The sequence below is a fragment of the Nannobrachium achirus genome, assembly GCF_963921795.1.
Source record: "Nannobrachium achirus genome assembly, chromosome: 12".
In the NCBI taxonomy this organism is placed as follows: domain Eukaryota; kingdom Metazoa; phylum Chordata; class Actinopteri; order Myctophiformes; family Myctophidae; genus Nannobrachium; species Nannobrachium achirus.
In genome coordinates, this window is record NC_137832.1 from 21,925,596 (window position 1) to 21,953,061 (window position 27,466).

Below are 27,466 nucleotides of genomic sequence, written 5' to 3' on the forward strand. Positions count from 1 at the left end.
TTCTCTGGCCTTCGCTGTCACCATTCACAAGAGCCAAGGTTGGACTCGCGACAAAGTGCGCCTTGACATCGGAACCTCTGAGCACTCCTTGGGTATCACTTACGTTGGCTGTTCCAGAGTTACCTCCCTGCAAGGCTTGTGCCTCTATCCAGCTGATTTGCACGCAAACGAGTGGGCGCGCTTCCAGAGGATCAACAACAACAAAAACCAGCAAGAACGCAAAGCCATTGACAAGGCCCTGCAGAAAATGCATGACACGCTGCTGCGCCACACTCAGCACCCCTAAAAACCAGTACTTGGGATCCTCGACCAGCTGTCTGTCTGTCTGTCTGTCTGTCTGTCACACGTCACACTTTTGCACTGCTCATATCTCTGCAACCGTTGCCCCGATCCATGCCAAATTTTGCACACACACTTCTTGGCTGCCAAAGCACAATCCCCACCCATCATTTCTCACATGACCCTCTTCTAGCGCCACCATGAGGCCGATTCTTGCAAAACAAATTTTTGGACGCAGCTCCTAAAATGTATGCCCTAAAATCACGCAAATCGGTACACAGTATGTCTACACTCATGTCATCAACGTGGATCTGTCCCATTTAGCGCCACCTTCAGGACGAGTTTTTAAAAACAAATTTTTGGACACTGCTCCTACAGATTTTGCCCTAAAATCACACAAATCGGTACACAGTATGTACTCTACACTCATGTCATCAACATGGATCTGTCCCATATAGCGCCACCATCAGGCCGATTTCTTTCAAACACATTTTTGGACACTGCTCCTACACATTTTGTCCTACAATCACGCAAATCGGTACATAGTATGTCTACACTCATTTAATCAACATGGATCTGTCCCATATAGCGCCACCATCAAGCCGATTTCTTCTAACACATTTTTGGACACTACTCCTACACATTTTGCCCTAAAATCACGCTGCGACCTGACGGTCGCTTATCTCCCGATTAGGGAGTCTTACTGGTTTTTAAGAAATAGGCTCCTCCCACAAATTTTGTAAGCCAATTACATTGTCAAGTCACTCCTGAGATCGCTTGTTTCCTTTTGGGAGGATTGTTACCCCTGAAAAACATGTTTAGGTATAAACCGGTACTTACTTAGGCTATTACGTATTGAGATCAATTATGTTAGTTAAACATATTTTTATTATAGAAACGGGAATTCAAAAATATTTAAACTAATATTCCTATATACAAAAGGACATCTGCAGTTGCATTATTGCACATAACCCAAATGTATTAATAATATTAGGCCTGCCCAGTTGTGGAAAACATACTCTGTAGATATACTCTACACAAGAGTATATCTTGTAGATATACTGTAGATATACTCTACAAGTAAAAGTCCAGAAAAGTAAAAGTGCATCAAAAAAGCTATATTATAATAGATTGGTTTTCTGGATTGGTGACGGCCGATCACCTATCGTGTCATTCATTGAATAAATCGGCTGATTTAAATTGGCCACCGATCGATCAAGCGTCCCTAATTTGAATTTACTATAATTGAGCAAACGTCTAGATATAACACATGACAACTTTATATCGTACAGAGAGTACATCCTATTGCAATACAACAATACATTTTAATGTTATAAAATGTCCCTTCCTCAGAAAAAGAGGGGTCTCTCCCCTGTGAGCAATAGGGCTGAGTCTGTATCAACATTTAGTTACCGCGGTTTTGTGTGGCTCAACGGTTTAAAAGGGCGTGGTCATTTTCGGTTATTTCGTCCTGGATAGTGAATTTTTCACAGTTTTTTGCATTGTTCCTTGGGGTCATATTAGCCAAGAACAGTTGAGATATTCTCTCCTAAATTAAGCACATAGATATCTTAGCCAGGTCCTCCACAATCTCCAGTGTTAAAATTTTGTCCTGATTTTGACACACTGTACAGTACATAACCCCATTTGTCCGGAAAGACATTCACATTGCGACCAGGAGTTGCGAGGGGAATTTCTATCCATAAGTATAACATGCACTGTTCCTATGCTCACACCTTTATATTTTATCCCAGGTACTACAGTATGTCTAAATATGTAGATAAGTCTTTTTGTTTTTCATCTGCTTTCCCCATTGCCCCCCCCCTCCTTTTCTTCTGATCCTCCCCCTTTTTCCCCCTAAATAACTATGATGGGAATTATTTAACCCTTTGATTTGACAATAAAGCTGATTCTGATTCTAATCGTTACCTTTCCCTCTGCAGGATGCTGTCCTATTGGCCACGAAAATCCAACACTCCGGTCCTAAACATAGAAGTCTGGCAACCTCCCCACACTATGAAGTGGAACCAAACATGATGTAAGTGCTCTTGGACCCCCCAAAATGATATCTATTCAGCTGCAAACTCCCATCTAAAAAGTGTGTGTGTGTGTGTGTGTGTGTGTGTGTGTGTGTGTGTGTGTGTGTGCGTCTGTGTCTCCAGGAGGAATGACCCAATTCAGGATAAAACTGTTCACCTGATGGCAGCAATCAATCCTGTGGGTGGGGCACCACGCCTAATATCCTTAGAGCACGAATGGCATCCCAATACCTCGCGCGAGAAGGTTTTCTTTGCCTCAGGTCAGTCCAATGTCTCTTGTCTCTTAAAGGAGTAGTTCACCTCCAAAAACATTTTTTTTTAATCAATTACTCACCCCATGGAGACTTAAGTAAAATATATATTTTTTGTTTTTGTTGCATTCCTAAGCCAATCATTTTATTATAATAAATGTACCCCCATTGATTTTGGATGGAGACCCAAATGCATTTGGGTCTCCATCCGTAATCAATGGGCTACAAAGATTCTCCTCAAGAAAAAAAAAAAAAAAAAACATTTTGGGGGATGAGCTGATCTTTTAAAGCCCTTTTTTGTTAAACCTGTTCTTTTCTCTGAGGACATCTATCTTCTGTTGTTATTTGCTACAACAACAACAAACCAGGTAGTAAGTCTAGTAACCAGTGCGGTTACCACTGCGGACAGCGGTCAGACAGCCAGCAGCTGAGCAACGCCGCAATGCATTGTGGGTATTGTAGGAAAGGAGCGCTTGGTGCTCCTTAAATAATTAACGAATTGGTCTTTGGGTACATAAATAAAAGAGGTATAGGCTACCCAGTCTTAGTATAAACCACTTTAAATCTGTTTTACACTATATTCGAAATAGCAGATCTACAAGCTATGAGCTTGATTTTTTTTTTTTTATTATTATTTTTTTTTTTTCAAAAGGTTTTTTTTTCAAAAAGTGTACACATCTTGAATAATATGTGGGTCTCTGGCTGGCACAACATATTTTGAGAAGGAGGTCCGTGACTAAATAGGCCCACATATCAATTTAGGGGTCCCATACAGCGTACCCTGTAAAAGTGTCCTGCTTTCTGAGATCCTGCTGGTGGCCACACGAATTGCTTGCACCTATAAGACAAACCCTGTTCTCTCTCTCTCTGTGTGTGTGTGTGTGTGTGTGTGTGTGTGTGTGTGTGTGTGTGTGTGTGTGTGTGTGTGTGTGTGTGTGTGTGTGTGTGTGTGTGTTGTGTATTCTCAGGGCTTGGAGAGGGACATGTGTTGAACTATCTCAACAGTCACTATACAACTAACATGTCGGTGAGTTTATGCCATGTACAATACTCAAGTAATTGTGCTTCATTACTCTGGGACTATAGGACATAGCAGTTGGCATGGTTTTCTGGTGCCACAGACATTTATTTTTCCCATTGAGATTTACAAAAATATTTATATAAACTAGAAAAGAAAATTTCTAAGAAGTTTTAAGTGTGCCTGCAGCTCGCTAAGTGTGTGCAACTTTGTATAGCAGTTGGTGTTAGCATTAGCATTTGTTAGCATTTGTTAGCATTAGCATTTGTTGGCATTATCATTAGCATTTTTTAACATAAGCAGTTTTTAACATTAGCATGTTTTAACATTAGCATTTGTTAGCATTAGCATTCGTTAGCATTAGTTATGTATGGTAGTATAAAGGAACAATACAACAGATATAATGAAGTTTTATTTAAATAATCTTTAACCTTATATAATATTGCAATTGACTTGGCTATTTTAGTTTTTATATAATTTATATGTGGCTTCCAGCATATTTTATTATCTATAATTACTCCAAGAAATTTGACCTCAGTTACTTCTTCAATTTCTATTTCATTTATTGTTAGTTTTTTAATATTATTAAAGGGACTACACCATGCTTTTAAAACTCTATTTTTTGAATAAATATATGCTCAAAATTGAGTCTTAGACAGGTCTTAACCCTCAACACACAGTCTGACCATTCCTTTTGTTTCTACTAGCTGTGCTATTATTAGGCTCTTCAGCTGCAATACCAAAACGGCCTTTGTTTGCTCAGGGGCGCATCTTGTGGGTTTTTTCCACCCCTCCTCTCCACTCCTCCAACGTTGACAACAAATAATGTTAATATTGGGCCAATACAAAAATAAGATAATGTTGCAGCTCTGATTATAGCCTACTGTAGGCCTATGTTGTATGATATAAGCCTACTGTCAAATGACACAGGGCGACCGTTGCTAGACCAGACATTAGAGAACGTTATACATTAGACAATCACCCCCACCCGCATTGTATTTATGTATAATGTATAAAAATGTATGAAATATAACAGCCTATAAACCATAACTGTCTCCGCGACTCACAAATGTGTCCCAACCCAGTGTTTGGGAAACAGAGGGAAGCATCCATTTCATATAATAGTAAAGTACGTTCAGAATCGGCGATCGCTGTTTGGGGACAGTGAGGGGAGAGGAGGCGAGCTCGGCGGCGAGAACCCACGTCTGTCCACCGGGTCGGAGCTGCTTGTCGCGGCCGGGACCGCCGCTCTGTCCACCGCCGGGTCGGAGCTGCTTGTCGCGACCGGGGCCGCCGCAGCATCCTCCTCTTCTTGTTCACCGGCGGCCCCCCCACCCGGCCACCGCGGCGAGCTCCGCGGCTGGATTGAAAATTTAGGCCCAGGCTTCAGAAGGCCTCGGATCATTAAAAATCACACCCGTGTGAAGTGGAGCTGTGTGTGTGTGTGTGTGTGTGTGTGTGTGTGTGTGTGTGTGTGTGTGTGGATCATGTGTACCGATTTTTGTGACATTTGAAGAAAATATGTAGGAAAAGGAGCAAAAAGTGTGTTTTGGCGAAAATTCAAGATGGCGGAAAATCTATCATGGCGCAAATGGGCGTGGCCTATATGGGGAGATGCGTCATGACCCAAGGAATCCAGGGAAAAAATATTTTTAATTTTCCGACCTACGGTTCAAGAGTTACAGGCCAAAACGTAAAGTGGGGTGTTATGGCGCCACCATGCGGCCAAATGACACAATTATTTCGTATTTAATCCTTGAAATCATTATGAACCTCCTCTCCAAGTCTTGAAACTCTAGCCCCTATGGTTTGCGAGAGACAAATAATTGAATGTGAGTTTTTGCGATTCCCATTATAAGTCAATGGGGAAAATTAATTCACTAATAAATTAATATCAATTAAACTATAGAACCTTTCTCTTAGAAAAGTAATAGCCCACGATTCCCGAGTAAGCCGTTCGATTTGACATATGGCGCGAGTGTGTGGTGGCAAAACTGTGGGACTAGTGGCGTGCCGAAGTTTAGGAAGTTCAGGCTACATACAGACAGACACACAGACAGACCCACACGGCCACGTATAGGGAGCCTGTGCTTCACACAGCTCCAAAAATAGTCTTTTGTTTCCTTGTTAGAAGGGACGAAGCTTGGGTCCTCGCAGTCTATAATGTCACATATTTTATAGTGCAATCCAGGAACGTTAAGACTTCTCCTTGGACATGTTGATAGCAAAAATGTTGATAGAATAAAAGAAGCCAATGACTCTAGTAGACTATACAGGGAGGAGCACTGAGTGAGCAGCCCCAGAACAGTAAGCCAGCTGCAGATGCAGGTGGAGGCTAAGCAAATTAGAAACAAATGAGGGGCTGGGTTTAGAAGAGTAGCTCTGGTTTGCACCTGAAGGGCGGGGGGGGGGGGGGGGGGGGGGGGGGGCGACGCGTGTGACGTCACATGCGTCAACTCTCAGAACAGCACCGTTCTGAGAACCCGTGGAAAGCTTTTCATCTCTGTCTGCCCAAAACCAGAGAAAGACACAATGGTCAGAAATAGGACTTTGTGAGGATAGAAGGTGCCAGTGGGACCCCCCAAAAAAAATTTAAAATAGAAAAAGTGAAATTTCATGTTCTAGGTCCTTTAAAGTGTGCCTGCCATGCAACGCAATGGCAAAACACTTATTGTAATCCGCCATACTTAATTAAGTCATCCATAGTTACTCCATAGTTTCGCCACAAATTTCGGCACGTAATAAGTGCCGCACGATTTACACCACCGCTGCAATATATACATCAAAACGTGCGGCTCGGCCGGGAATGGGGTGCTATTACTTTTCTTTCCGATCCGCGTTACCATTGCGACGTAATTCGCAAAAAACGACGCCAAAAAAACCCATCGACTTAGAATGGGGGAAATTTCTGCACGTAATAACTGCCGCACGATTTACGCCACCCCTGCAATATATACATCAAAATGTGCGGCTCGGCCGGGAATGGTGTGCTATTACTTTTCTTTCCGATCCGCGTTACCATGGCAACGTAATTCGTAAAAAACTATGCGCAAAAACCCCCATTGACTTTGAATGGGGGACTCCGAAAAAAACCCAGAAACTTTGGCGCCACATAACTAGGGATGGAGCCCTAAACAAGGGTAGCTCGATAACCCGATAACAGATTTATTGAGTAGCCGGTATCAATAAGCTTTGGGCTTATCAAGCTTGTTATCGAGCATAGCGGCCCATGATGTCATGTTTAAACAATCAAGACAAGAGGCTATCAAGACATTATTACAGTACTATTCATAATATAAAACCATTTAACACTTATTGCACACTAATGAATGATTGTTTTAATGATATTTAATGATATTTGTTACTTTTGTCAATTATCATCTTCATCGATAATGGTCGCAAAAACTGGCTAATAAAAAAAGATATCAGTTATGTTCTCAATTTGTCGTCTCATTTCCACAAAATATTCGAAAACGCTCAATAGTGGGCTCGATAAAAGCCCGGATCAATAAGCAGGATCGATAAGGTGCTCATTATCAACAAATATTAACGAGCTCCATCCCTACACATAACTCTGCCATACTTTTGCCTAGCAACGTGATTTAAACTTTAAAATGCACACACAACTTTGGTCTTTTTCCGGCCAATAGGGATGAGCTGTAATTGATTAAGCCCCGCCCCCTCTGTAACAGGAAGTGCCCTTCGCCAAACAGGAAGTGCCTCTACAGCTCATGAACTGTTTGTCGTACAGACGCATGGGCGGTGTCATAAGTCTTGATTAAGAGTCCTTAACCTTAATTGGGGCCTATTTTGCCAAACAGGAAGTGCCCCTCACCACTGAACCGTTTGTCGTACAGACGCACGGTTTGCGTCAAATGACAAGATTAAGAGTCCTTAACCTTAATTGGGGCCTATTTCGCCAAACAGGAAGTGCCCCTCACCAAACAGGAAGTGACCCTATATCTCATGAACCGTTTGTCGTACAGACTTGTGGGAGACGTCAAATGACTTGATTAAGAGTCCTTAACCTTAATTGGGGCCTATTTCGCCAAACAGGAAGTGCCCCTCACCAAACAGGAAGTGACCCTATATCTCATGAACCGTTTGTCGTACAGTCGCGTGGGTGGCGTCAAATGACTTGATTAAGAGTCCTTAACCTTAATTGGGGCCTATTTAGCCAAACAGGAAGTGCCCCTCACCAAACAGGAAGTGACCCTATATCTCATGAACCGTTTGGCGTACAGACTTGTGGGAGAAGTCAAATGACTTGATTAAGAGTCCTTAACCTTAATTGGGGCCTATTTCGCCAAACAGGAAGTGCCCCTCACCAAACAGGAAGTGACCCTATATCTCATGAACCGTTTGTCGTTCAGTCGATAATGTTAAAGCTAATGCAAAAAATGCTAATGTTAAAAAATCTAATGCTAATCTAACGCTAATGCTAACACCAAAAAATATATAACGCTAATGCTAACACCAACCGCTACACAAGGTTGCACACACTTAGCAAGCTGCAGGCACACTTAAAATTTCTTAGAAATTTTCTTTTCTAGTTTATCGATTACCAAATATTATATACTTTGTTTTACTTAAATTTAGCGTTAATTCATTAGAATCAAACCAAATCTTCAATGTCTTCAGTTCTTGCTCCACTGTATCCAAAAGTTGTTCCAAGTTTTATCCGCAACAGATCAAGTTTGTGTCATCTGCAAAGATTATTGTTTTCATTAGTCTCGAAACCTCACATAGATCGTTAACGTACAAGATGAAGAGCAAAGGGCCCAACACATAACCCTGAGGAACCCAGTCCAGCGCTACCCCTCTAATTCCATACCTCTCAAATTTTCATGTCATGATTTACAGTATCAAAAGCTTTACTGAGGTCTAGAAATACTCCAATTGCGTACTCTTCATCTACTAATGCCTTGGTTACTGTTTCCACAAAATCTATTAATGCGTGTGTTGTCGTCCTATTAGCCCTAAAACCATATTGTTGTTCACATAATATTTAGTTTTTGGAAATAAACTCATCTAGCCTCTTGTAAAAAACTTTCTCCAGTATTTTAGAAAACTGTGGAAGGAGGGAAACTGGTCTGTAATTTGTTAATTCATGTTCAGCCTTATATATAGGTATAACTTTTGCTATCTTCATCTTGTTAGGAAATATTCCTGTTTTTAGTGATTGGTTACAGATGTATGCAAGAGGTTTCGACACATGTTCAACAATACTCTTTACAAATGCCATGTCTATTCCATTACAATCCAAGGATGTCTTGGCCTTACAATTTTTGACAATGTCAATTATTTCCTTTTCATTTGTTCCCTTCAAAAGCTTCAAAAGTTTGCCATCTCTTTAGTTTTCCCTTCTACCTTGTTATCATAACCAGTCTTTGGAATCTTATTAGCCAAATCAGGACCAACATTAACAAAAAATGTATTAAATTCATCTGCCACTTAACTCATTTCATCAATAGTTATTTTATTAATTGTCCGAAAATAATTTGGATACCCTACTTTACCTGCACCTTGTTTTATAATGCCATTCAGTACCTTCCATGTATTTCTAATATTACTCTTGTTTTCCTCTAGTACTTTACTATAATAGGCTCTTTTACTGCTTCTCATAATTCCTATAAGTTTTTTTAAATATAATTTATAAATGTGTTCAGCCTCTGTTGTCCTCTTTTTTTAGGAATTCTTTGTAAAGTGCGGATTTCTTCTTACATGCTTTTTGTATCCCTTTAGTTATCCACGGTTTCTCACAAAATTTCTGTTTAATTGTTTTCCTCACTAGAGGGCAGTTCTTATCATAGAGAGCAGTTAATATAGATAAAAAAGAATGATATGATACATTCACATCTTCTACATATACATTTTTCTAGTCCTGTTCTGTTAAATCTTTTTTAAGAGACATAATTGCCTCAAGTGTTTTATTTCTACTTAATATGTGTACTTCTGCATCTTTGTTGGTCCTGATACCGCCCTTATTGACTGCAAAGACTGGCAGGTGGTCAGTTGCATCATTTATAATTATTCCACTTACTATTTTTCTATCTATAACATTAGTAAATATATTATCAATTAATGTAGCGCTATGTGGTGTTATTCTAGTCTTATGATGGTGGGATACAAACTCATACTGTACACAGAGTTAATAAACTCTGTGGTTGTATTGTTCTCAGAAAGTAAATCAATGTTAGTATCACCACAAACAAAAAACATTTTCTTATTATTTATATTATCGTTCATTTCCATTAATCTCTAAATGTTTCAATACATGAACCTGGTGTCCTATAGACACAACTGCATTTTTTGAATTCATAATCTCTATTTCCACAGTAACGCTTTCCATGATATTATCTACAACCATTGACATATTAGTTACATTTTTAGTTTTATATTTTTTATCTAATGCAACTCCCCCACACTTTCTATGTGCCCTATTATTACAAAATATTTAATATCCCTCTAGGTTATATAGGTCAGTGGTTCTCAAACATTTAATTTAATTTATAACTCATGAGTGTGTCCCATTTGTACTCTGAAAATGGTGTCTGTACATTTTTAAACATTTGTTCCAGGAGAACTGTGCATGGACTTTGACTGCACGGGCTATCCAGTACGCCAATCAGCTTCAGTTTTATATGGGGGAATCCTTCATAGATGTGGTGACTCTCTCCAGGACAGAATTACAGAATTCGCAGAGGTTCTGGCTGGTAAGTATGGAAAGAATCACACCTTGTGTGAAGTGAGCAGTGCTATTTATGCATGCCGCGAAGCTTGGCCAATGTGACCCTGTGCAAACAACAAACTTTGGACAAAAGGACAAAGCCACATGTTGTAGCTTAGCTCCTTCGAGGAGTACCGTTAAAAAAATAATAACACATAGCTTGAAGATTGTTTTAAAAAACTTGACCGATTGACCATTGCAATCTATAGTTATCCACCATTGAAACTCCACTGTTTTAAACAAGATGCTTAGCGAGACATGTTGTTTGGAAACGCACATGAGTTCTGGGCGAGGAGGGCGGAGCTCGGTGTGTGTGTGTGTATGCAGACGCAGTGATGGAAAAAGTACTCACAAGTTACTTAAGTAAAAGTATCAATAATACTGTGATGCGACGTATTGTGAGCTTGTAGATCGGCTTGATGTTTTATAATATTATAATTTATATCTGCAAAGAAACTAGTAACAAAAGTTTTCAAAGTAGTGTAGTGAAAAGTGTAGTGAAAGTATTTTCCTCTGGTGTAGTGATGTAGAAGTAAAAGTACTGAAAACAGGAAAGTACAATTACCTCAATTGTAGCTACTTTATGCCACTCTCTCTCTCTCTCTCTCTCTCTCTCTCTCTCTCTCTCTCTCTCTCTCTCTCTCTCTCTCTCTCTCTCTCTCTCTCTCTCTCTCTCTCTGTGTGTGTGTGATAGTCAGAGGAATATGAACACATGGGCATGGCTGTAAAGCTATTTCAGTTTATAATAGGGAATCTTGAACCAGTCTTTACAAAATCTTTAGAGGCATCTCACATTTAACTCATTCTGTGCCTATCCCGAACATGTTCGGGATATGTTCAATCCAAAACAATTTATTTTTTATTAATTGACTTACCCTGAGCTGCTTGTAGAGCCGTGGGTGGTCCTGGCTCGTCCTACGCTAGCCAGCTAGCCATTTTACATCGTCCGACGATATATTCCATTAAAAATGGTTTAAAATACATTTTTGAGACCCCCAATGTTCACCGAATGTTCAGCGCCGCTTCCGGAACGTAGTCCAGTGTGCCTATCCCGAACATGTTCGGGATTTTTAATGAAATGAATAAAATGATCCGAGGCCTTCTGAAGCCTGAGCCTAAATTTAAAATCCAGAGTTCCAAATCCGGGGGCCGCCCGGCCGGCCGTTACCCGCGAACGAATCGCCGAATCGCCGCCGAATCCAATGAAAACCCACATCTTTGAAGGGCCATATCTCTGGATTGTGTCTTTAGGGAGGCGCGCCGAGGTTTATTTACGGTGAAATCGCCTAAAAATGATCTTTAAAAAATGCTAATAATAATGGCTAATCTGTAGCCCTTTTCATCCGGGACCTTTCCATGACGTGCACGAACGTGAGCACGCGCGTCACTGCAACGTGAGTCCCCGGATGCTAATGCAGTCGCCTATGAGAGAAAGCCTGGCATTCTATGGCGCCAGCTAGGGGCTGGCACTAAAACGGTTAACAACTGAAATATTTAAAAAATCTTCAAAGTCTTTGGGGAGTCTTTTTCAAATCTTATAGTGTAAGAGGGTAGTCTTTTAGAAATCTTTCCAAATCTTTCCAAAATCTTTTCAAAGTTGTTAGATGTAAGAGGGCCTTAACCTGTGAAAGATAATAATAAAAAATGGAAACTTGCGTTTCCTTTGTAAGGAATATGAACAGCAAACTGTTTATCCTACCTTCTCGCTTTATTTGCATAGGGAGTTAAGGCCCTCTTACATCTAACAACTTTGTAAAGATTTGGGAAAGATTTGGAAAGATTTCTAAAAGACTACCCTCTCACACTAAATATTTGAAAAAGACTCCCCAAAGACTTAATGATGATTTTTAAAAGATTTCAGTTGTTAGATGTGAGATGCCTCTAAAGATTTTGTAAAGACTGGTTCAAGATTCCCTTTTATTTACAAAAACTAGGCCTATTATTATAGCCATGCATGTGTTCATGTTCCTCTGACTAGCTCCCACTCACACACACACACACACACACACACACACACACACACACACACACACACACACACACACACACACACACACACACACACACACACAGAGGTATAACGTAGCTAAGTACATTTACTTAAGTATTTCCCGTTTTCAGTACTTTTACTACACTACTTTCTTGTTTCTTTGCATATATAAATCATAATATTATAAAACATCAAGCTGGTCTGCAAGCTCACAACGCGTCGCATCGCAGTATTGATACTTTTACTTGTAACAGAGTACTTTTTCCATCACTGCGTCTTGACTGCATGCACATTGCACACACACCGAGCTCCGCCCTGCACCCTCCTCCCTCATCCCAATCCCTCTCTCTCTCCTCTCCTCTGCTCTCCATAGCCGGCGCAGATTGATCCTATCAACTTATTATCAACTTCTCATGTTTGGAATAATGAACTGTTATGATACGCGGTGAAATAAAGGAATGTCGACGCCGCACCAACAGCTACTAGTAGCGACTAGGCTGGCAGCTCAGCGTTTGGAGAATGAATGGCTTTTGGCTCACTATAGCGTTCTGTTTTGGTCATTGTACTCGACATTCGGTCAGACTCAGCCCCGATTTGTGAAAATATCAAACCAGTTTGATATTATCTTAACAGAATCTGGGTCTCAAGTCGGGGTAAAAATCGAGTCGGACCACTACCTCACATTTAATGATTGAGTAACGACCGAATCACGGGAGCGCGCCGCAACTCGTCTCGATTTTATTACGACTGAGAAATCTTTTCAAAGTTGTTAGGTGTAAGGCTAGCTTTAGGGACTACGGATGAAAACAAACATTATTACTAAATTCCTTTGTATAGAGATCCATCTAAAAGAAATGTAACATTGTGTAAAAGTTAATTTTCTTCTGTAATATAATATTCTAGATTCATTGTGCATGCAGTGAAATATTCAAGCTAGAGACTGAACTGAAGCACTTTGACCATAGGGGCCAATTTCTGGATCTAATGAAGATTTAGTCAACGTCCCCAGAAACCCCTTCAACCCCAATATTGGCAATGTTGGTGGCGCCTGGCCTGCCTATGGACCCTCCATAGTACATAGGTCAGGGGAATCAAGCTTCTTCCTTGCCCAACTCGCTAAACATGTAAGTAGATATGTACATATGTATATTTGTATATTTTTACCCTGATAGTGTGCACATACCCTGATGCTATTATTAATTGTGCCTACCATGCAATGGCAAAACACTGTAATCTGCCACACCTAAGTCTTTATTAATGTTCTTGCAAATTTTGGCACGTAATAACTGCCGCACAATTTACGCCACCCCCGCAATATATATATATCAAAACGTGCAGCTCGACCGGGAAAAACTTGCTATTACTTTTCTTTCTGATCCGCGTTACCATGGCAATGTAATTCGCAAAAAACAACGCCCAAAAACCCCATTGACTTTGAATAGGGGACTTTGGGGAAACTTTGGCGCCACATTACTCTGGCATACTTTTGCCTAGCAACGTGATTTAAACTTTAAAACTTTAAAACGCTCACACGACTTTGGACGTTTTCCGGCAGACTCTCCAAAAAATATTTGTTTGTATATATGATGTAGCAATCTAGAGTTTTAGCCATTTCAAACCCTTTGTTTTTTCAAAATCCAGGTGGAAATTCAAATTAATTGGAGTTATTGCCCTTTTTGTGAATTATCTGTTTTCAAGTGGATAACTCACTTGATATTTGTCTTTATGGCTTCAGGCATTATCAGATAAGTGTACTAATGTAATTATGTAATAGGATTATTATTATTATTATTATTATTACACTTTTAAGTTGACATTCCCAAAATGGGGACCCCAGAGTTAAAGTGAGCGGAGTTAATATTATCCTCTGTTTATACCAGGAACCAGAGGTGGCTGAAGAGGAGCCTGAAGAGGAGCCAAATGAGTGGTTGAATGCAGCAATGAGGATCAGAGGGCGATTCCGCCATGAAATGAGATTGGTGGGCAGTGTTTTCCGCACGTCTTTGGAGAGAACCGTGATTGCGGCAGTAAGTCCATTATCATAATTTTGATAAGGCAGTGATTTTTAAGGCTAATATTTGACCAACTTTTATACAGTACGTTTTAACAACCACAAACAACAATTTATGAGTTCATTGGCTGCTGGACCCTTGCGTCGAGAGTCCATTCATCCTGCCCCCTCTCCTCCTTGGCTCTACATCTCCCTGCCTCTGTATTTCTCCCTGCCTCCCTTTCTACTCTCCTCCACCCCCAACCCCTCTCCTACCGCCTGCTAGCTCTCACTTTTGTTTTTATAGAAAACCTTTACTTGACATTTTTTAACGGGGGAGGTACCTATATCACAGATGAATCGACGTTAGCTCTGCATTCACCGCAATCACATTGCCATAAACGGGCCAAGATATGAGGAAGTAACCGCTACATAAATTGTCCTTTAATTAGTCCCCCCAGGAATCCGCGATCACAGAATTTATCGCGGAACGAGTGGCAGTAGAGCGGCGGGAGTAGTCATTACTACTATTATAAAACGATTTATTTGTACATGGTTTGGCCAGTGGCCACCTCATACAGAGCCTGGGGGAATAGCTTAGCTTCCCTCCTGCTAGTTGCACTGCTGGATGGTCCCACATTCCTGACAGAAACTGTGTCCTGAACTATAGATCCTCTCTATGCCTGGCAATAACAATGCTAATGCAGAAGAGAATAAATAAATATTACACCCATACTAAGTAGTAGGTAGGCTATCCTCTAAAATGTGGTTACTATGGGCATGGTTTGGATGACAATATAGTCTTTGCAACAGAAAGTAATTATTAAAAACGATAGCAATTAAAAGAATAATAGATTTAATATTGGATTTTTATTCTCAAAAATGATTATTCGATTATTCTAACCACTAATTACAATTAATTGTAGCTATTTCATGAAGGGTTTTACTTGATTGTTAGAACTTTATAATTTTTAGCTTGATAACTGGTCATTTTAGGTTGTTTTTTAATGTCCACGGAATCAAGAAATGTTCTCCGCAGAATTCCGCAGAATCAGGATTGTTCTCTGTGGAATCAAGACTTTTTCTCCGGATTCCTTGGTGGACTATTTAATTATAAAGATGGGCATATCAAATATATTTACCCATTCAGATATCTTGTTTACATCAATATCCTTCATATCAAGTAGTCTGTTTATGCTTTGGTGAAATAATGAAAATCGCTATGTATCGCTATGTATTTTCTGCCCTGGCTGGGTCCGATCAGCCGGCTATGTAAATGCATTCTGTCCTCCCCCACACACGCTATGGTAACAATAAAAGCAATATGGAGGGGGTTCTCTAAACTGAAGCATTTAGCCAAAATATAGCTACATTATAACTACAGACGTTCTAGAGTCCCAACGTGAAGTTTTTTTCTGCATCGCGGCGCTCTTGGAACGCTACATCGCGGTAAATGTAACTCCGCCAGGGTACAGATGTAACCACAGGGATCCGGTCCCCTTCGCGCCTCCTCTTAATCTATTAACACTTAAAATCATATGGTTGTTTAATAGTGATCCTTTCACAGTTTCTCTGAAAATAAATATTGTCTTCATTTAAAAAATGTTACAGATGGGGATTGCCGCAAATAGATTTGCTGGTTACATCAGGGCACAGGTTCGAGACTTCAGGTAAGCACTCATGGTCATAACTGTATCAAATGCTTCATTAATTGATTAACAATGTTTATACAGTAAAATAAAAATATGTACGTAGGCCTAACACTAAAACAAGACTTTCAATATAATTTGTTTAGGCCAGGATCAGTGTGGGTGGAAGTGGAATTGGGTTTTAAGCGTGGGACGGCACCAACTAATGATGAGCTGAAAGCTGCTATCACAAAGGCAGCCTCCCACCCCGACTTCCCCCTTAAAGTGGACATAACATCGATCACTGGTAAGAGTTCCTGATTCAGCTGATAGAACCCCAGACTTTTCCTTTTTATTTCACATAGGTTCCACTCTGTATTTGGCCGGAGGGGATGATGGAAAAAATAGCTATGCATTATTTGTGGTTATTTATTTTGTTAACATGTGATTCCAGTTACATTCGGCTGATTCGGGCACAGGGTCCTTTATGCCGCGCAGGTAATGCTGCAACCACTATGACATTTTACATTAATTGACACACAAATAATTGTGATTAACAATTTAGTCGTGTTTTTGGCATTGAACACTGGAATGTGAATACAAATGTCATTTATTTGATGTTGCACAGAACAGAGCTTGACTAATAATTAATGTGCTTTAATGCTATTCTGATTTGTATTTAATAAAGGTGTGAAACTGTGCACTGTTCTAAGGTTACCGTATACAGGTTTCCTTGGTCCGTTTTAATGTGTTTAGCTTTGTTTCTCTGACCTTTTGAATGTAATTACAGGCCGCCCCACAGAGGGGCCAACAGGTTCAGGTGGAGGACTAGGGGTGTGTGGCCATAACAGGTAAGTCCAACGAGAAGCAACAGCCACAACACAGAGGGTGGGGCAGAAACAAGTGGCCACTAATTCACTCTTCTTAAGCCCCAGGGGGGTCCAGGGAAAAAATCGCCTAAAATGTATGCCCAAATTGGAACAGTTGTGGACACAATACTACAATGATTGTGGCTAATCTTGTCCCACCAAATGTCAGCTAACCCCTGAAAATTCACAAATGCAGTGTAAAACATCACAAAAGATGATTGAAAAAGCTCGCCGCCTATGGAAATTTTGCCTTCTGAATAGTAAATGAGCCTCAAGACCTCATTGAAAACACATATAGTGAATAGAGAAATTGTTCACCAAGGTGTCATCAACTGATAGGCAAAATTGTATGAAAATATTCCAAACTTTGTAAACTCAGATGTTTTAGTGAGAGTAGTGCTGTAATGTTAAAGTATAGGGTGAAAAATTATAAAAACAAGTAACAATAAGTTGTAACTAGCAAAGAACATTTCTAAGATAGTCTCGCTTTCTTCCTGCTCTTACAACTTCCCTTTCCTGAGCAACGTTAAGAACTTCCTCCTGGGGATTCCGAGGTGTTTGTTGTGGAGATTATTGCAAAACATATTTTTGGACATTGCTCCTACAGATTTTGGCCTAAACTCACTTAAAGCGGTACACAGTATCTCTAAAGTCATGTCATCAACATGGATCTGTCCCATTTTCCATATTCCCCCCTGATGGGCTACGATTGCCTTCTAAAGTTTGTGTATGCGACGTGACGGGCGCTTATCTCCCGATTAGGGAGTCTCACTGGTGTATCTTGTAGACCAGTAGTTTGACAGGTATGGGGGTATCTTAGTGGTGTAGTGTATCTTGTAGACCAGTTGTTTGACAGGTATATGGGTATCTTGGTGTTGGTGTATATTGTATACCAGTAGTTAAGTCAGGTACATGGGTATCTTAGTGGTGTAGTGTATCTTGTAGACCAGTAGTTTGACAGGTACATGGGTATCTTAGTGTTAGTGTATATTGTATACCAGTAGTTAAGTCAGGTACATGGGTATCTTAACAGTGTAGTGTACCGCAATGACTAATTGTATTTTTCCGGTCCAATCCCAACTTGTATTCAACTATGCAACTTATCAACATTATAATATGATAATAATGTCTCTTCCTGCAGGTCCTCGTGCCACGCCCACCACCAGGAGCACAGAGTGGTCACTTTGTCCGGAGTGGCCACTCGCCACAGAGTAGCCAGACTCCGGACAGAGTGGCCACTCTGAGCGCCGAATCCTAGCCACTCGACCATCAGGGATGGACTGGTCACTGTGTGCGGAGTAGAGGTCTTCGGACCCGCCCCGAGCCGGGTAACGGGGCCATTTCTGAGCATTTACCGCGGTAGCGTACCAAGTTTAAAGTTTCACTTATTTCTTTGGCATTTTGATGGCTATTTTATAAACTGTTTTATAGGTCAACAGGTGTCAGACGTGTCACTACTTGTGGCAGGCAAAGGGCACTGTTCACGGTGACAAAGTGACCATATAAGAGATGGTGATTTCCTTGAGAAACTACAACAGTTGTATTTAAACTGGAAGATCAGTCTTTAAAGGAATATTCCACTTTCAAAAAACTTTTGGTCATTTTATCTTCAAATCAGGCTTTTATGAACACCCTGAACAGTTTTTAATTTGCTTGATTCAATATTTAGTTATTTGATGTAAATGTTATCTGGCCCCCCGGTTATATAGATATATAGTTTTATACAGGTTAAGCCTAAACAACCCCTGAAATTTCATGTTCTGTCTGTCTAATTCCAAACCATTTCAGATACAATACCAAAATGCCCTTTGTTGGCAATGCGGCGCTGTCTGGAACGATACAGAAAAGATACCATGGCCCCATGCTAATCTTTTCTGTATTGTTTCAATTTTAGCATGGCACCATGCTAATCTTACAAAGAAGATTCGCTGATGAAGGCTTAACGCCCGAAACGCGTCCGTTTGTTGCTGCTCTGCAGCTTACTATGCCGACCTTATGAAATAAAAAAAAGTGCCTTAAAAGGACTGTTCCGTGAGTGCTGGTGTTCTCTTTGAGAATCTTCTTTGTAAAGTTACGTTTCCCGACCGTGCACCCGGTAAGAAGTTAAGAATTGTTGAAATTAATTGGAGTCGTGCGCGCACTTCTACTTTAACCATGCTAATCTTCTCTGACAAGCTCAGCTTTAAGGGCTGTATGATAGTTTTGTGTGATAAATAGATACTTTTAATAACATGTTTGTGTCCTTAAAGAGAAAGAGAAAGAGTGATGACACCGACGACACCGTCGCCACACCAAGAACAAAGAAGAAAAACAAGAATTAGGCTCCTGTAGCAGAGGGAAAAGCCGCCCCGTGCCAAGTCCTATACAAGCTGGACTCTGACAGTGATTAATTTGAAACTAACCTCAATGTGGTCAGTTTGTATGTTTTGTTTTGCCGTCTATTTTCGGCAAATGTTGCCCGATTGGCATTGTTCATGGGATGCTACGTAGTTCTGCTACCCCTTAGTTAGTATCCTTGCAGTGTTGCAGGAGTAAGATTCGTGTTCGCTGTCTTAAAGAATAGTGAACTTAAATGTTTCTTTCTGTAACTTATACTTGTTATGAAAAGATGTTGTTTACCGCCACTGAGCAAGTTTGTATTTGTTCCGGTTACCTCATTAATGTGACCTTCCAGTTACTCCACAATTGGTGACCCCGTAAGCTAGTGAACAGCGCCATCCAGAGTAAAGAAATAAGCACTACAAAACAACATAAAGCATTAACACTATAAGCATCACAGTATGGCTGTTTCTCGATGTGGATGCTTGTCTAGACTTGAGTCCTCATGAACTTGTGATACGTCATAAGTTGCTGCCCAAGTACTCTTCCAATCTCAAGTCTGCATTTGACCAAGTAGAGACCAAATTCCCGGATGTGAACTTGATCCTCCCACTTTACAGAGGATGCATCGGAGCTGACTTCTGTACACTTTCCACAGCAAATGGCCCAGAATGCAACACGACCCGGATAGGACCGCCCACAAGAGAGCCAGCAAAAAACAAACCAGTATGGCTGACACAGACGGACCGCAGTACAGTCCGAATATTTTTTTCGTTTTGCCACAGAGTGTCGTTTTATGATTTATTTTAGGCTTGAATGTTGTAAATTAACTTCAAACTGGAGCACCGAACGTGTGGACGCTTGAGTCGCCGCAGGCCGCCCCGCTAACCTGACTGCAGATGACCGGCCATCAGGACTACACTGTTCCAAGCAATTCCAAGCAAGAGGAATTCGTCCAGAGAAATATGCATGTGTTTATTCATATTTATTATTAGGGGAGTGTGTAGGGCCACTGTTTATAGGACTAAAGTTGCATTAATAGTTTTCACACCTCTTAAAAAAGCTGTCAACAATGTGTGTCAATGCGATTTAGCTATGTAGGAATGGAATATGCATATGAATGGTCCATTAATTGTGTGTCATGCTAAGTACAGTAGACGAATGGTCCATTGTGTGTCATGCATGCGAAGTAGGCTACAGTATACGAATGGTCCATTGTGACATGTGTGACATACAAGTACAGTAGACTGAAGCAGTCCTAAGATGTTTTGATAATGGATTCATGAACTCATTATTTAGCTTACGTCTGCAAGGTGTGTGACAGTTGGCTCCATCCATAATCAGTTAAATAGAAAGAGGTTATCAGCAATTGTTTACTTCATGTCATATAGTACATATAGTACAGTACATCATTCATGAATTTCATTCCTCTCCTCTTTCTTTCTATCCATCAATTTCATTCTGTTTATATTTTGGGAATAAAATTTGAGATCATCTCCTATGCCTGTGGTTTGTGTGCGATTTTGTCTTAATATAGGCCACTTTATGTGTGAACGAAAGTTTTAACTTGCTTTGATGTGCAGAATTAAATTGTAGACACAGTGATATTTTCAAATGACACCATTAGTCTCTGCTAAATATTGAATGTTTATTTTGTTTAGTTTTATATTCTATGATATAGCCTACTACTTTATACAGTGGGGGAAAATGGGAAATACATTATTACTACCGGTAATAGCCACCCTAAACCTACAATGATCAACATTATTCCAAACGAGCTCCCAGACCTTCAAAGATGCAGGCAGCAAGCTTCTCTCCTCACCTCCTCCTGGCTCCAACACCAGAGGTATGACAACGGATGCAGGATGCGATAATGGAATAATAATAGCATACAGCATAGGTGGGCACATATTTTATAAATGGTCTGAACTCTGAAGTAATGTAAAGTAAGCCTGACAGTACTGTCTCATTTTCGTTTTACATTGGATAGACATTCATATATGGCATATTGATAATGTGTCATAAATAATGACACATTATAAATAATGCCACAAGAAAGGCTATCCAATGTAAAACAAAGATGAGTTCATAAAAGAATATGCTCCCCTTAGAATGTTGGCTGTGGGAGTGGCCAGTGATAATAACCTGCACTGCAGGCTACTGTGTCGATGTGTTTACAGTAGGCCTATGTAACATAATGGCATGCCATATACTTTCCAAAGTTTGGTGCGCAAATCATGAAAAAAGAAAACGACGCATTGCTCCATTGTTCTGGTGGCAATGCATTAGGGTCTGTACTAAGGCTCTCATAAATTACACAATCGGGCAGTAGCCAGCCGCCTATCATAATAAATGCCAAGTTGTGTATTTATTTTCCTGGCTGATAGGCCTAACCCTACATTATAAGCTTATTAACAAAAACGTTTTAACATTTGTTGTGGTTTTATGTCCTCACTTATTTGAATACCTCTGGATTAAGAGCACCTGCTAAATGCCTATTGTACATTATAAACAGTGGTGTTTGTATAATATTTTTATATTGTAAAGTGCGTGTGCCTATGCCTATTTTATACTACAAAGAAACCTGATCTACAAACTAACAATGCTTTGCATTAAGACGAGTTGTTAGTTTGTAGATCTGCTCTGGGCATATCCACACAGAGGACAAGCTGAGGTGGTGACGTCACCAAGTACGCTGCAGTAAGTACTATTCCAATCCCAGAATCAGCGACGTGCGTCCTCCCGTCCTCGGAAGTTCTTACTCCCAAGGCGAACCTGCAAGTCTGAACTACCAAGGACCCAAGGACCCAGTTACCAAGCACTCACATCGAGAAACAGCTTATATTTTTCAAAGCAAACCTTTTTAACTCAAATCTCGGAGGTCCCTATACCAACATATTTTGAAATGGGGATCTGTGGCCAAATACATGTCATGTTTGGGGTCCAATGACATAGGAACCAATGACATAAATACATGTTTTTCAAAAACCTTAGGATTTAGTAGACATTAAAGAATCTGGTCAAAAATATTCCATGACTTTATTCAAAACTTTTCAAAAATAGCAGATGTACAAGCTTGCCGCGCGGCAACTTGACACTTTATTTCATTTTATTTCATTTGTTTTATTTTCTGCTTTTGTGTACTTTTTCTGTTAAGCACTTGTGCTTAATTTCTGACATGTTGAGCTGCATTTCATGTCATGAAAGGTACTATACAAATAATTCTTACAGGGGAGTGGCTCTCAACTTTTTCAGGCCGTGTCCCCCACAAAATGATCATTTTAACTCGCCAGAAATAATCACATTTGATTTGAGGCATTACATATAGTTGGGACTCTTCCACAGATAAACATTGTGAAAGTAGCAGATCTACAAGCTTGTGAGCTTTAGTGTTGGTTTAAACTAATGTTCCATTTCCCTTCCCCCCCCCCCCTTTTGTCTTTCCCTTCCTTAGTTTCAAAAAAAGAAAGAAAAAACGATAACCCAAAACGATTGAGATCAAATGAAATCAGTTGTCAGCAGTGTAGTGTTCCTACATGCATCTATTGTGCAAGGCGAGGGATACAATAAGAAAGTGAAACAAATAAGGTGTAGTGGAGCCATGCGGCTGCTTGATGGCTGGTGACAGAATGCGCTTTACTAGAACAGAGAGGAGGGTCAGAAAGCCTCAGCCTGACAATGGTATGAAGCATTGGAGAGAGAGACAGAATTCACCGAAAATGAAGCATGTTACAAGGGGGGACTATATAGGGAGCGGTGATACCACTATGAGCAAAAAAAGGGGGTGAAGACAAAAGACTACTTATTTAAAGACAACTAACCCATGCAAAACCCTCCCCCTGGTGCAGAGGGACTTGGTGCAGTCCAATTGCCTCCCATCAGCTGCAGATTTTGAGCAGCTGCGGTTCCCCTTTCATCTCCATGAGGTTCCCACAGAATCAAACTGGTAACTGGTAGAAAACTCAGTGATCTTCAAAGGCACATTCAATAACTCACAGATAAAAACGACTGAACAATAAACTATGTTATTTCAACTGGTTGTGTGTGGTTTATCTGTGTTTGTTTGCGTATACGTATAATGTAATACTGAAAATATAAACAGTATAAATAAACCAAAAAGAGAAGTCGCCCTACAGTATATTAGACTAGGCAGGATTTCAGAAAATGTGCTTAATTAAAGCGCTGAAGGCAAATCGTGTTAGTTTATGGCATACATGTTTTCTAGGGGTATTAAGTTGCGCTGAATCCATATCTGCTGTATGCCAAGCTCAAAAATGGCCGCTAAGCCCTAGAAATTGACAATTTAAAGATGGCGGCAGACAAGGTAGAAACTAGAGCTGTTTCTCGATGTGGATGCTTGTCTAGACTTGAGTCCTCGTGAACTTGTGATATGTCATAAGTTGCTGCCCAAGTACCCTTCCAATCTCAAGTCTGCATTTGACCAAGTAGAGACCAAATTCCCGGATGTGAACTTGATCCTCCCACTTTACAGAGGATGCATCGGAGCTGACTTCTGTAGACTTTCCACAGCAAATGGCCCAGAATGCAACACGACCCGGATAGGATTGATAATGGATTCATGAACTCATTATTTAGCTTACGTCTGCAAGGTGTGTGACAGTTGGCTCCATCCATAATCAGGTAAATAGAATAACATTATGCAGTATTGTGTTAATAAATAGGCCTACACATTAAAGAGGTTATCAGCATACAGTACAGTACATCATTCATGAATTTCATTCCTCTCCTCTTTCTTTCTATCCATCAATTTCATTCATATTTTGGGAATAAAATTTGAGATCATCTCCTATGCCTGTGGTTTGTGTGCGATTTTGTTTTATAGGCCACTTTATGTGTGAACGTAAGTTTTAACTTGTTTTGATGTGCAGAATTAAATTGTAGACACAGTGACATTTTCAAATAGTCTCTGCTAAATATTTAATGTTTATTTTGTTTAGTTTTATATTCTATTATATAGTAGTCCCCCCAGGAATCCGCGATTCTGCGAAAACGGAATTTATCGCAGAATTCGCGACCACCCGCGGATTTCTCGGCCATTCGCGGACTTTTCCTACGTCCGCGGAATAACGGTCGCGAGTGGCAGCAGAGCGGCGGGAGTAGTCATTACTACTATTATAAAACGATGTGTACACGCCACGGTCTGGTCAGTGGCCACCTCATACAGAGCCTGGGGGAATAGCTTAGCTTCCCTCCTGCTAGCACTGACGCTGTATTGGTCCGGTCCCACATTCGTTCCTGACAGAAACTGTGTCCTGAACTATAGTTCCTCTATGTCTATGGTCCTGGCAATAACAATGCTAATGCAGAAGAGAATAAATAAATATTACACCCATACTAGGTAGTAGGTAGGCTATCCTCTAAAATGTGGTTACTATGGGCAGGGTTTGCATGACAATATAGTCTTTGCAACAGAAAGTAATTATTAAAAACAATAACAATTTAAAAAAAGAATAGATTTAATATTAGATTTATATTCTCAAAAATGATTATTTGATTATTCTAACCACTAATTAAAATTAATTGTAGCTATTTCATGAAGGGTTTTACTTGATTATTAGAACTATATCATTTTTAGCTTGATAACTGGTCATTTTAGGTTGTTTTTTAATGTCCGCGGAATCAAGAATTGTTCACCACAGAATTCCGCAGAATCAGGATTGTTCTCCGCGGAATCAAGAATTTTTCTCCGCGGATTCCTGGGGGGACTAATATAGCCTACTACTTTATACACAGTGGGGGGAATACATTATTACTAGCCACCCTTTACCTACAATGATCAACATTATTCCAAACAAGCTCCCAGACCTTCATAGATGCAGGCAGCAAGCTTCTCTCCTCACCTCCTGGCTCCAACAGAGGTATGACAACGGATGCAGGATGCGATAATGGAATAATAATAGCATACAGCATAGGTGGGCACGAAATGGCAGTGGCACCGCAATGTAAAAATTGCTGTTTTGTCAAAATGTTAAATGGAATATTTTATAAATGGTCTGAACTCTGAAGTAATGTAAAGTAAGCCTGACAGTACTGTCTCATTTTCGTTTTACATTGGATAGACTTTCATATGGCATTATTGATAATGTGTCATAAATAATGCCACACAAAAGGCTATCCAATGTAAAACAAAGATGAGTTCATAAAAGAATCCCCTTAGAATTGTGGCTGTGAGTGGCCAGTGATAATAACCTGCACTGCAGCCTACTGTGTCGCGCAAATCATGAAAAAAGAAAATGACGCATTGCTCCATTGTTCTGGTGGCAATGCATAGGGTCTGTAGGCTCTCATAAATTACACAATCGGGCAGTAGCCAGCCGCCTATCATAATACATGCCAAGTCGTGTATTTATTTTCCTGGCTGATAGGCCTAACCCTACATTATAAGCATAATTAACAAAAACGTTTTAACATTTATATAAAAGAGAATATAGGCTACGTTGTGGTTTTATGTCCTCACTTATTTGAATAGCTCTGGATTAAGAGCACCTGCTAAATGCCTATATTGTACACAGTAAACAGTGGTGTTTGTATACTATTTTTACATTGTAAAGTGCATGTGCCTATGCCTATTTTATACTACAAAGAACCCTGATCTACAAACTAACAATGCTTTGCATTAAGACGAGTTGTTAGTTTGTAGATCTGCTCTGGGCATATCCACACAGAGGACAAGCTGAGGTGGTGACGTCACCAAGTACGCTGCAGTAAGTACTGTTCCAATCCCCGAATCAGCGACGTGCGTCCTCCCGTCCTCGGAAGTTCTTACTCCCAAGGCGAACTTGCAAGTCTGAACTACCAAGGACCCAAGGACCCAGTTACCAAGCATCCACATCGAGAAACAGCCTATGTTCACACATTATTCAACTTAGCATTTTTTCTTTCCCTCGCTTCCTTTCTTGATTTGTAATGGAATGTTTTTTTGTTTGTTTTTTTACCCTAAGGGAGCACTCGTTTTTTATTGAAGAGTGTTATAGGAGCAAATGTATAAGCCCTGATATAAAATGCCATGACCCTCCCTCTCAATTGTGCTTTTGTGTACAGTAGGTCTACACATAGGACTGTTGAGTGATAGGCTACTGTACTTCTGACATTGGAGCTACTCTTCCCCCCAAATGCGTTAAATCATTATTGCTTATAATTACATTGGGGTACTCAGGTAATTAATCATAACTCTTAGTCATTTAGTCAAGGTTATTGTTAAATTAGAAAGTTTGTATTTGTTCCGGTGACATCATTAATGTGACCTTCCAGTTACTAAAGAATTTGTGATTTTATAAGGGACTGCTGGGCTACGCCCTCCCTGTAATTGTACAGTGTGATAAATAGATACTTTTAATAACATGTTTGTCTCCTTGTGTCCTTAAAGAGAAAGAGAAAGAGTGATGACACCGACAACACCGTCGCCACACCAAGAACAAAGAAGAAAAACAAGAATTAGGCTCCTGTAGCAGAGGGAAAAGCCGCCCCGTGCCAAGAAATGCAGTTTATTTTCGGCAAATGTTGCCCGATTGGCATTGTTCATGGGATGCTACGTAGTTCTGCTACCCCTTAGTTAGTATCCTTGCAGTGTTGCAAGAGTAAGATTCATGTTCGCTGTCTTAAAGAATAGTGAACTTAAATGTTTCTTTCTGTAACTTATACATGTTATGAAAAGATGTTGTTTACCGCCACGGAGCAAAGGCTTTACATGATACATTTTTAGGACCTCAAATCAGCTTGGCTCAGCTGTTCTATATAAGGCATGTTATTTCTTCTTCATCTAATGATTTCCCACAGGCACAAGCAACACTGGAGTCACTATTCTATTTACACTTGTTTTGCGACCAACGGTGCACACATATGGACTGTTGAGTGATAGGCTACTGTACTTCTGACATTGGAGCTACTCTTCCCCCCAAATGCGTTAAATCATTATTGCTTATAATTACATTGGGGTACTCAGGTAATTAATCATAACTCTTAGTCATTTAGTCAAGGTTATTGTTAAATTAGAAAGTTTGTATTTGTTCCGGTGACATCATTAATGTGACCTTCCAGTTACTAAAGAATTTGTGATTTTATAAGGGACTGCTGGGCTACGCCCTCCCTGTAATTGTACAGTGTGATAAATAGATACTTTTAATAACATGTTTGTCTCCTTGTGTCCTTAAAGAGAAAGAGAAAGAGTGATGACACCGACAACACCGTCGCCACACCAAGAACAAAGAAGAAAAACAAGAATTAGGCTCCTGTAGCAGAGGGAAAAGCCGCCCCGTGCCAAGAAATGCAGTTTATTTTCGGCAAATGTTGCCCGATTGGCATTGTTCATGGGATGCTACGTAGTTCTGCTACC